General features: G+C 35.6%; 1 protein-coding gene across 1 annotated transcript in view; it reads left to right on the forward strand.

Moving 5' to 3' along the window:
* The window catches only part of HCN1 (hyperpolarization activated cyclic nucleotide gated potassium channel 1), a 391,355-nt gene that overhangs the window by 355,263 nt on the left and 23,273 nt on the right, over positions 1-12,819 (forward strand). The gene's annotated exons all lie outside the window — the stretch shown is intronic.

Here is a 12,819-nt window from a genome sequence, read left to right on the forward strand (position 1 = left end):
CCTCTCCTCTCAACTTGTGGCAAGGCTCCAAACTATGGACCAGTCTGCCTGACCCTTGTTTCTACTGTCCTTGGGTATTAGTTTCATAGTATGTTTTTTTTCACATTCTACAAATGAGTACAATCATTCTATGTCTGTCCCTCTTCTTCTGACCCACTTCATTCAGCATGATACTCTCTATGCCCATCCATCCATATAAGATAATTTCATGATTGCATTGTTTCTAGTAGCTATGTGTATTCCATTGTATATGACCTGAGTCATTTCAATCTTTTCAATTCTTGTTCCTAGACTAGCTTTATAAGTTTTTAATAATGGGTGTCAAAATAACTATCTAAATACAGATACATGCATACATGCACACTTACAGAACACATTTTTCCAGGCCCATCATTTTCTTCCTTGTTCCTTGTGTCTACCTTCCTAATTGATCTGTTGACAAACTATTAACTAATTACATGACAGCCATTAAATACTCAACTAATGTCATTATCATTGATAGCCTCTGCTTTAGTAATAATCCCCAAGCATTACTGAGATCCTGCTTTCATTGACAATCACCCATAATCAGCATGTCTTAAGAAAAGTGAATGTGTAGGAAATCAAAAAAGATATTAAGAGTCTCTAAATTCAATAGATTAAGAGCCTAAAATAAAATCACAACTTGAGATGAAAGAAACTGTCAAAAAAAATTATCTCTGAAGGAGGTGACACCTAACTTGAGTCCTGATGACTGAGTAGGAGGTAACCTATTGAGTGGATGTTTGTGGAATGAGCATTCCAGATGGATGGAGCAGCAAGTGTAAAAGCATAGGATAGAGGAAACACAGCAGTGGAAAGAAATGCACATGCATCTTCAGAACGTTTGGAAAGTAGAGTGGGAGGCAGACAGCAGCAAATGATGAGTAAATTCTAATCTCTGCCTTAGCAGGAAACTGAGACTTTGTCCTGAGGACAAGGGCAAGAATCAATACTTTTTAAAAGGAATAGAATGAGCACATTTTCAATCAGATAGTATTGTTTTCATTAAAGGAAGTACTTGCTGAAGCAAATAGTTAAGAAATTATTCCTGGGGCTGGAGAAATAGTACAGTGAGTAGGGCATTTGCCTTGAACACAGCCTACCTGCGTTCAATTCCCAGCATCCCGTAGGGTCCCCCGAGCAGTGCCAAGAGTAATTCCTGCGTGCACAACTAGGAGTAACGCCTGAACATCGCCAGGTGTGACCCAAAAAGAAAAAAATTATTCCTACAAAGAGTTATGAGGATTTAAACAAATCCTGATCAAAGGATTATTTTCAAAAAATTCAGGTGACACAATCAATAGGACTTATAGCACAGCTGTTTTGGGAGAATAAGAGAAAGGGATGATTTATAAATGATACCTGCTTGGGTTTTGTTTAAGTAAATTTTAGTCCATTTAACATATGGTAAATACATAGCAGGTTTACAAAATTGCGATGTGAAGACACCAGACATGAGGATATTCAACGTGATTTTAGTATTACATTTTATAGTTTATTTAGTCCTCTCCCAATTCAGCCTACTACTCCCCACTCCTTCTGAACCAGAATTCTTAAAAGATGTCAAACCGATGGATTGGAGATATTGTCTATATAACTGAGTTTACCTGGAGTGGTGAACAGGGCTGGTGTGATTGGGAGAGACCTCTTAGGAAACTGTGAAGGCATGTAGGCTCTCTGGCGATAGTTGTATTTTTGGAATGATGTATTCATGAAAAGCATATTTAACAGGCACCTCAATAAAAATATTGGTTAAATTACGTTACAGATAATGAATTAACTTAGCACCTATATATTTAGAATTGTACATGACCGACCTGGCCGACCCAGTTTCAATTCCTCCGCCCCTCTCAGAGAGCCCAGCAAGCTATCCAGAGTATCTCACCCGCATGGCAAAGCCTGGCAAGCTCCCCATGATATATTCGATATGCCAAACACAGTAGCAGGTGTCACAATGGACACATTACTGGGCCCACTCGAGCAAATCGATGAACAACCGGAAGCCAGTGACAGTGACGGTGACCAGCATTGTGAGAATTTAGAAAAATAGCCCCTGAAAGGAACTTTTTTCATTCTATGATTCTGATTAACTTAAGCTAAGGTTCCTACTTCTATAGAGAAAACTGCTTCACCCAAAACATTTGAAATGTCGGGTAAGGAGATAGCTCAAGGGATGGAGTACGTGCTTTGCATGGTGGAGGCCCAAGTTTGATCCCCAGCACAGTACCACATGGTTATCCCAGCCACTGCCTGGAGCAGCCCTGGAACAACAGATGGGGAGCAATCCCTGAGTGCTGGCAAGTGAGGCTCAAAACAGAACAAAGAGGAAGATGTGTTCTGAACTATTCACTAAATGTCCCAAGAAAAGTTTCATTCTCTCATTTGGGATGCGATGCTATTCAACGTACAATCTACTTTTCATGAGTTTTCAGGCATTTTCACATTAACACCATAACCATTTCTTGATAACTATTCTATTTGTCACTCAGTTTCTCTTCTCCAAAGCCAAAGTCAAGGAAGTAGTTAAGAAGAGTTAAGGGGTGAGGGATGTAAGCATATGAGAAGAGAGTCAAACTCAGGCACGATTACTCTCCAAAGCATTACCCAGTGTAGCACTGGAGGCTCCAAGTACCTCCAGGGTTGCCATGGCATTGAACCATCCAACTGGGTTAGCCAAGTATCACTGGAGTGACCCCAAACTCCCTGAACTCTGCTTAGAAAGACAACCCTCCCCCCAACAAAAAAATGACCAAGTCTATGCTTAAGCTTTACAGCTTTCAACATTCTTATATTCTTAAGTGAAGTAAATCTTAAGTAGGGAGGGGGGAAAAAGGATTGGAGGTCTATGTCCTTTTATGCTCTCTAATAGCCTAGTTGCTAATTAGACTATAAAAACTTGCATAAAGATAGAGTAACTCCAACTCTAAGGTAATATCACAGGTTCATTCAGGTTGGTGAAAAGATGTGGTCTGTCATTAGACCTTGATGTAGGAAATGTAGAGAGCTAAGATTTACTAGACCTGAGGGGAATTACTCGTCAAGAAAGATTTTGGCAATGAAAACAAGGAAGGAAAAAAAAACCCTCTGAGTCTGAAACTGTCTGCCCAGTGAGTGATTTGTGTAGCACCTATGTATTTTGCTATTTTAATGTTAGTAGTCCAATGTTCAATGGAACTATGTAAGTTCATAATTTAAACAGCAGTTATTAATAGTTATCCATAATAATGGAATGTCATTTTTCATAGTTGTATCCCTAAACTCAATAGTCTAGGTGGAAGGTTCAGTAGCTTTGTGAGAGCATTTTCACTAGTCAGTGTTGAAATAGGTAATATTAGAAAAATTAAATGAGTTATTCTTGGAAGTGGGCTTATTTAACAATTCTGCCTCTATCATATGTTCATTTTTGTTTTAAATTATGCATAATATTTATGTATTAAATATGTTTAACTTTACACTCTGATGATGGCAAGTAAGTGATCTTTCTTCTCTTATTTCAGTGCCCACCCTGGCAGCTGAGGGGGCGCAAAATGCCATTTACTTTAGGTCTTAATTTAACAAATTATTAAGATATATTATTAATATAGTAATAATCCATCAATTATTTATTTATTCATCAGCAAATATGTGTTGAATGGCCTTGACTATCCACAGCCAATGGCAACATAACAGTGAAGAAGAAAAATAATTCTGCCCTCGGGCATTTTAGATTCTAATTGAAGAAATAGGGAATAAACAAGATAATAAAGTAATATAATAAGACTGAGATGACTGTAATTTCATTGAAAACTAAAGAAATTTCTAGATGAAAATTTTCATGGATGGGTAGTTCAACAGCACTGTGTCTTTTTTAAACTGGGATTACCCACTTACCTAGTTACTCCAAGAAGCAAATCATCACCCACATTAACCTTGCCAGGGCCAATACTGTTTATTGTATGATAAAGAGTCCTATCCTGAAAACACTGGAGACACATTTCTTCTTTTAATGAATGCATCAGGAATGATGCAGGTTATTCTGCGGATTTCTTTGTAATTTTGTTAGTAGAAAATGCATCTTCACAATGTCTAAGACCAAGGTTCATACCTCTGTTGCCCATTTTTTCCCCACTTTTTGTCTTCATTGCTTTCTAAACTGCTCCCTCTTGGTATATTACCTGTTTGAACCACTGTCTGCAAAATACTTAACACATAAGTATACTGTTGTCCATAGATATCTGTTAATTAATTTGCAGTGTAAAAGTTCTAATATGTGCAGATAAATTCAACCATGTTTTTAGGTTTCATTAACATTTCAGAAACACAATTCTTTGTTTTATCATCTGTTACCCTCTGATATTACTGAGTTGGAAGGGAGGGAGGAAAAAAGGAAGAAGGGAAATTTCCATGTTTTAAGACTTTCTAAATAGATCTTGAAAGCATTATAAAAAACTGTATCATGTTGAAAGATCAACCTTAGAATCACCAGAAATAAAACTAAGCATTGTAATTTATAACCCTGAATAAAAACATTTTCAGTGGACAGTTGGACTCTACAATACTTCTTACAAAGACAATTTCTGCCACCAAACTATTTCATACAAGTAGGAAATAATATGTGTGCATTTCTAGCACATAATTTTTGAAGGCACTAACATGATTATTATATTGATTATAAACTGCAAATAATTGATAGAATAGTAGACATAGCATTTTTTTAAAAAAAAAATCCTGATATTGGGGCTGGAGCAATAGCACAGCAGATAGGGCTTTTGCTTTGCATGTGGCCCACCTGGATTCGATTCCCAACATCCCATATGGTCCCCTGAGCAACACCAGAGGTAATTCCTGAGTGCAGAGCAAGGAGTAACCCCTGTGCATCGCTGGGTGTTACCCAAAAAAGAAAAAAATTCCTGATATTATAGAGAATATTATCTAAGTAACTTACAGACATACATTTAATTGCAAGACATATTTAGTTTCTATCTTTTGGAAATTTTTCATCAAAATTCAGATCCTTTAAGAAGGACAATGGATAAATAATACTTTCCATCTGAATGCAAACATTATTTTCTTGAAAGGACTATGCTTAAAACATGATTTGAAATGAATGAACTTTGAAAACTGGAGATGTAATAGATGGGTTAACGCATTTGCCTTGCATAAGGCTGACCCTGTTTTGGTTCCTGGTACCACATATGGTTCCATGAGCAATGCCTGGAGTGATCCTTGAATAAAAAGCCAGAGTTAGCCCTGAGCGCTGCCAGGTATATCCTCCCCAATACAAATAAAGAAAGAAAAAGAAAAAACTAATCTAATAAAATTTGATGCAGTAAACAACTTTAATTCTCAGTATAAGCCAAGAATTGTATATTATATAATATTTTCTTTTTGTTAAATATTTCTAGCTATAAGAGTATGCCCACATGTGTTGTCATGCAATGAACTAAAAATATTGTGTTTATTATTACTGTGCAGCTCAAAATTTCTTCCTATTGAAATCACACTTGAGGGCTGAACAATAGTACAGCAAGTAGGGTACTTGTCTTGCACAATACAAGCCTACATTTAATCTGCGGTACCCCATATGATCACTCAAACCCTGCTAGGAGTGATCCCTGAGTGCAGAGCCAGGAGTAATAACTGCTTACTGTCAGGTGTGACTCCAAAACCAAAAAGTTCAAAATAAACTAATTCATGAAATATAATGTTAATTAATATATTTATAGGTATTTTCAAGCATCCTTATAACTTGAGACAACTTATCCTAAAACCTGTATCAACACCTACTTGTTTTACATCACTATTGACTAGGCAGTTTTTGAAACCCACTTAATTTACAAGTACAATGTGATCATTGAGCTACAGAGCAGCTTAAATATTTCCTTTTTTCTTAAAGAGATCCTGGGCCCCTGCTAACTTTATCTACATATATCTCTATAGGTAAAGGTAAAGGTAAAGGCCCTCCCGTTGATCGTCGATTTGCTCGAGCGGGCCCAGTAACGTCTCCATTGGAGACTTTGTTGTTACTGTGTCTGGCATATCGAATACTCTCGGTAGCTTGCCGGGCTCTCCGAGAGGGGCGGAGGAATCGAACTCAGGTTGGCCATGTTGGCCGCTTGTAAGGCAAACGCCCTACCGCTGTGCTATATCTCTATATGGAAAATATAAAAGAAATTTTTTCAGTGATATAATTCTGCATGATAATTTTTGAAAATTTTTTGTCAAAAATACTTTTTGCTTTTATATCAGTGAAAATGATATAAAGTTTAACTATGTATTCCAACACCTTCATATTTAGTTCTTAAAACATTCTTTATGAAGTAATATGACTAACCAGAAACAATGTCTGTCCTTTCTTCTTTTATATACACTTAAAGGATTTGTGTTTGTACAGAGCCACAAAGATTCAAACTTGATCCAACTTTCTGTCACAAGCAAAATATACATTGGTTATCATTTATTATTACTGTATCATATTTTCTTTATCTAAATGCCATGTTTCATTTGGTGTTTTTTTTTAAAATTCTGTTTAATTAACCAGTAAACCAATTGGAGTTGCCAGTAACTTGAGTGGGAAGAAAAAGTGATGGAGTTTTCAAAGTACATTTCTAATGTGCTTAACTAGCTTTCTCTCATTAACAAAGTGATTAGCATTCATTTGAGTGTTCCAAGATTATCCAAAAAAGATTGCATAATTAAAGCAAATTTTCCAAAGAATTTAATTATAGATGCTATGATATCTATAACATACTCTTAACCTTCTGTTGTAAAAATTGTGTTAAAAGGCACAAAGCAATAACATGTTTGACACCTTGGAATTTTTAGAACAGTTTATGAAGATATAAAATCAGCATGATTGCCAGTTTTCCAGTATGGTGTTTCGCATGCAAAAGGTTTGCTACTGCCATTTAGTAGAAACCAGAGATGCATGAATAGTTTGCTAAGTAAAAGAAAAAGATCTGACACCATAGAATTATCCAACCCCAAATATCAATAGAACTGAGAGCCCTGATCTCTAATCTCATTTGGTTTTTTACATGGAGCATAAGTCCATTAATATATTGAGCCTGATAACATGATGAATTGTCTTTCTTGCATTTGCTTTACTTCTCTCCTGAGATTATTCCAGCCCATCCCTCACTTCACCTCTGGAGTTGTAAGTGTCATCCATCTTTCTGTTTAGGGATTTCTAATGATGAGAATGATGCTTCAAAGTACTGAATAAAAATATGCTTCAAAAAATCAATATTGTAGGCCTTAGATGTTTTGGTTTTATTTTACTGGTGTACAATAAAAAATATCTTGAATGTTTTCAATTTGTATTCTTTTGAAATGGGCTAAAGCGATAGCACAATGAGTAGGGTGTTTGCCTTCCAACCCAGCCAACCCAGCCAACCCAGCCAACCCAAGTTCAATTCCTCCGCCCCTCTTGGAGAGCCCGGCAAGCTACAAAGAGTATTCTACCCACATGGCAAAGCCTGGAAAGCTACGTGTGATGTATTCCATATGCCAAACACAGTAACAACAAGTCTCACAATGGAGACGTTACTGGGCCCGCTGGACCAAAACAATGAAGAACAAGAGGACAGTTGATTTTTTTGAAATAGGTTATTGTCATTTTTTTAAATGCATGCATGTCTTCTTCTCATGAAATAGTGCTAAAGTAAATTACATACTTTTCATCCTTGAAAATTATTTTTAATTTTTCTAAAAGGTATAGGTTCCATTCCATTATAGGGACATTCCTCTTTAGGCTTATGAGAAAGGAAGTTTTATTTTATTTTTTGGTTTTATTTCATGCTTTGTTTTATTTTGCCCTGCTAAGATAATAATAACCAAAAGGAAAGAAAAATGAGAGATATGAGAATGAAATAAGTTTAACTGCCAATTGGTTATGATATTCATGATAATGAATATACGGGATTTAGTCTTACACTATATAGCATATTGTGCTATTATACTATTTCCCAATACAGGCACTCCTGGCAGGGTTCAGAGCATTGTATGATCTACAGGAGATCATACTCAGGACAGCCACATAAAGGCACTACCCACTGTACTATCTCCCCACCCTCAAGAAAGAAAAACTTTTAATATGACCTAAAATGCGCATATGGGCAAAATTTCTTCCTGTTTTCAATTATAAACACATCTAGATATTTATAATTTTAAGGAACTGCCAATAATTCTAGTGTGGTAATGATATCATGGTGACTTGGGGGTAGTGGGGGCATATGGGAGTTGAAACACCCAACTGTACTCAGGACTTACCCATGATTCTGAGCTCAGGGATCATTCTTGATGAGATTCAGGGTGCCAGTATTGTATCCAGGTAATTGGCATGAAATACAGGAACCCTATTTTCTCTACTATCTCTCCAGATCCTGATTTTTATTTTAAAGTTATTTCTGTTTTAGTAATGCATCCTGGGATTTTTCAGTTGAGTTAGTATAGCTGTAATGCACTTCAAAGCAGGAAAGGAAAAGAAAAGCAAGTCATGTAAGAACAAAATATGTTTAATGGCCGTTTTGTTATTCTTTAAGCCAGGCAATCAATATTTGGGGTTTATTATCATGCTGCACAAATGTATTAGATTATTATACCTTTCTACTGTTAATCGATTGGTAGTCTAGTTACTAATAGTTTTGTAATCAAATTACTATCTAGATTATGCTTTATGTATATATTTTAAGATATTCCACACAGGAAAACATTTACATTCAAAATAGGGGAAGATAAACCCCTTTTAGAGACTCATCTTTTATAGGTATGCTTCCCATACCCACCACAACTTTTCTCCATGAATATGAGAAGGAAAAACGAGTTGTTATCTGTTGAATTGAAGCTTCCCACTACCATAACCCCACCCCCACCCCATGGAACTATTAGATCTTGCTTGAAAAAGTTGGAATACCATCTACATCTCAAGCTAAGATTATAAGGAAAGAAAGTGCTTCTTTTTTTGGTGAAGAAAAATCGTTTTAATTGAAAGAAATTTAGATGTGGCTTCTCCAGAGGGGAAAAGGCTGAAAGTATCTTTTTTCAAGATGAGAAGCCAGATCATCTCCTGTGTTCATCTATCATACTTGTCCAAGTAGGCCCAGGAGGAATCCTGTATTATGTAGTCAGTATTGTATTAAACTTGTATAGTTGTTATTTAATACAAGTTAATCTTGTATTAAATAGTTAAGCTATCTGGCCCACTTTTGGGGGAGGCATATTTCAAATCACAAGCAGGTCATAATTAATAGAGGCCAAGTTTGTGACTCATCAGTAGATACTTGCTTGCATGTGAGGCCAACACCACATAGTCCCCCAAGCTCCACTAGAAGCACAGAGCTTGGAATGTTCTCTAAGCATGACAAGATATGGCCCAAAACCCAAATAGATAAGAAAATAAATAAATAAAAATGAAACCTTGTTATTGATTCTATTCTTCGCAGGTTTTGCTATTTGGTTAAGATATTTTAGACAGCTGGAAGGAAAAAAGCTATTTAAACCTATGGGTACACAGCCTTTTATTGGTAAAAAGCCAGAAAGTAAATATTTTAGAACTTTTAGACTACATACGCTCTCTGTTGTAGGTTTGCCTTTTACTTACGTTTAACAAGCTATCAAAATGTGAAAAATCAATTTTAATACAGTAAAAAAAAGAGAAACAGAAAAAATGCAAAGATTGGCTTAGTTGTAGAACTCGTGTTATGGCCACTATTTCAAAATGAGTCTTTTCTCTAAATTTAACTCTTTCTGAGTAATACAAGTAAACACACCCTATAAAACATACTTTTAATTATTATAATCCATCCTCTAATGCATATACATTTCACTCCTAACGCATACTACTAAACTAGCTCATCATTTCTGTGGATTATTATTATCATCAATATGTGTTAATATGCATTTCAATATGTATACAGACATTTAAATTCAGAATATTAGTTTTTTTCTGATTTTAAAAGATAATCTTCAATTACCTTATCATTTGTAGTGATGGTTCTTAGAGTGAGATCAGAAGATATTTACCTTTCTTAGAAACTATGATCTTGCTGTCTTGCTGAGGGAATCTTCTCAAAAATGCTCAGTTTTCCTAATCACTGTTCACCAATACCCTGCAGGAAAAAAATACTTCCAACTAACATTTCTACTCATATCTTGGATTATTCAGAAAGTATAAAATAAGAACTCCATGTAAAGCATATACTTTTTAACTCATACCAAGGCCACTTTTGAGGCTATTGTTATATTACACCTGAAGATTTCATTACAGTCACTCAACAAAGGGAAGTAAAAGAGAATACAGGAGGTTTTAAAAACCGACTGGTATGAATATCTAGAAAGAGGTCACAGATGGAGATGTATGAGTCATGTACTTATGACTGAGCCGCAGTCAAGCTCTAGTTAGCTGAGGTGATGGAGTGGAGGAAGATAAAAAAGCAAGGAAACAGAAATCCACCTCAGGAAAGTCAGAGACTGATTCTGCAGCAAAGCAAAAGTGCTCCTCAGGAAGCGTTAATGATTTTGGTGGCCTAAGAGCCACTATACAGATACACCATTCTTAAAACAAAAATACTCTGACTTTTCTAGCTCGGTATTCCTTACAGCCAATCTCCCCATGAGAAGTCTAATTAAGCCTATTAGTTGTAACCCAAAATAAATCATACCCACAGGGAAGAGTTTTCAGTCAGCCTACCCTGCTTGTCCGATTGCAAATGACCCTCTTTAAGATTGGTGTCAATCTTGCTTGAAACAGTTATCACAGATATTCAGTATCACATAATAAAAGCTAACCAAATTATGCATGTTAAAAATGCTTATTTCTAGCCAATTTTGTTACAAAGGAGTTATGTTCTTTGTACAAGAAAAAATTCATAAAATTGAGATTTTCTCTGAATGAAATGTGTTTTGTTTTCTGTTGTTTTGGGGGCCTCATTTGGTGGTGCTCAGGCTGACTCCTGGCTCTGTGCTCAGCAATCATTTCCAACTGAGCTCCAGGGACTGTATTGAACCCAAGTTGGCCAAGACAAGTGTTATATCCACTATTACTATGGCTCCAACTCCCCAAAATGTTATGCTTGATATTTTTCCAGTGCAACCTTTTGCTTATCCCCCTGTTTTTATTGATGTACCATAATTCACAATACTATCATTGATAGTTTATGCATACCGCATTCCAATATGACATCTATCACCAGAGTGCCCACTTATCTCCACTGGTACCCTAGGAATACCTTTCCTTCCTCCACCCAAAAAAGCTCAGCATCATATACCAAGATTCCAGTTCTGTTGTCTTTAGCCATTAGTTTTTTCCTTGCTATGTTTCTCTAGGTCCAGTTTATAAGAGAGATTATTCTTTATATGTCTCTCTTTTTCTCACTAACTTTACTCCTGGGGATACTATTTAGGTGATAGAAAATTTGATGTGTTTACATTATCTTAATTCCTAGTAGTATTCTAATATATATATATATATATATATATATATCACAATTTCTTCATCCAGTTATCTTCTGTTGGGAGCCTGCGTTGTTTCCAGATCTTAGCCATTATCAATAGTTCTGTAGTAATGTAGAAGTACACGTGTCTTTATCAAATAGTGTTTTGGGAGCTTTGGGGTAAATACCAAAAAAAAGTGGAATTGCTAGGATATATGAAAGCTCAATTACTAGATTTCAGAGAAGTAGCCATATTGTTTTCCAAAGTCATTGAACCAGTGGACATTCCCACCCACCAATAGTGGATAAAGGTTCCTTTTGACTTACATACACTTCAGCATAATTGTTTTTGTTCTTTTTTTTTTAATCTCTGCCAATCTGTCTAGAGTAATATGATATTTCATTGTTTCGATTGGTTTTTCTCTGATGATAGTGATGATAAAAAAAGTCAGTGACTATTGTATGTCTTCATTAAGATAGCCTCTATTCATATCATCTTTCCATATTTTTTGGATGTTGTTTGTTTTATGTTGTTATCTATTAAAATTATTCTATATATCTTGGATACTAACTTGTATCAGATCTGTGATGGATGGATACAAATATTTTTTCTCAGTCTGTCTCAGTGCAACCTTTTATATTAACTCAAAAGATGGAGATGCTCTAGTGGTTTTATTTTATACGTGGGTCCAAATCCTGGGTACCTTATTGCCTTGCAAGTTTCTTAAAGCTTAATTTTAGAGATCCTCTTTGAAGAGATCAAATTTGTCGTTGGTGACAGAGCTTCATTTTTGGAAAATCCCTATCACCACACAGTCAGAATTATCTAAACTACTTTACAAATCTTTACTTTAACTAAGAAGCTCACTCACAGTTCATTTTACAAACCAACTGTAAATTTGCTGTCTTAAAATATTTGAAATAGAACACATTTTCCTCTAGAGAAAGACTAGAGGTATTGTCCATATAAGACAGGATAACTGGAGAGCCAGAATTCTAAACTCTACTACATATAATTTCCTTTCCTATGATGATATTTTATACATAAATTTCTTCCTTATGAACTTTACAATAATATTCTTACCCATGGGGAAGGCTAGAGGTAAGGTTAAAGGGTCCTGGCTGTACCACATCCCCCAGCCTTTGCACTGAACCATCAATCAAGTTTGCTGAGAAAGGACCCAGAGTTTCTAAAGCATGATGTGGAAGCAAAAAAAGATTCATTTTTCAAGTCAGAATATAAAACGACATCCACTGTGTGCAGTGAGTAAGCCACCTTTGTGGTATATAGACACAAATTAAAAAATTAGAAAAAAGCCCTAAAAACATTATGAGATGCAAATCTTTTTTTCATTGTTCTAATAATTATTATTAAAGTAATATTGTA

Source organism: Sorex fumeus, unplaced genomic scaffold (genome assembly GCF_029834395.1).
Source record: "Sorex fumeus unplaced genomic scaffold, SorFum_2.1 ptg000015l, whole genome shotgun sequence".
Taxonomy (NCBI): Eukaryota; Metazoa; Chordata; class Mammalia; order Eulipotyphla; family Soricidae; genus Sorex; species Sorex fumeus.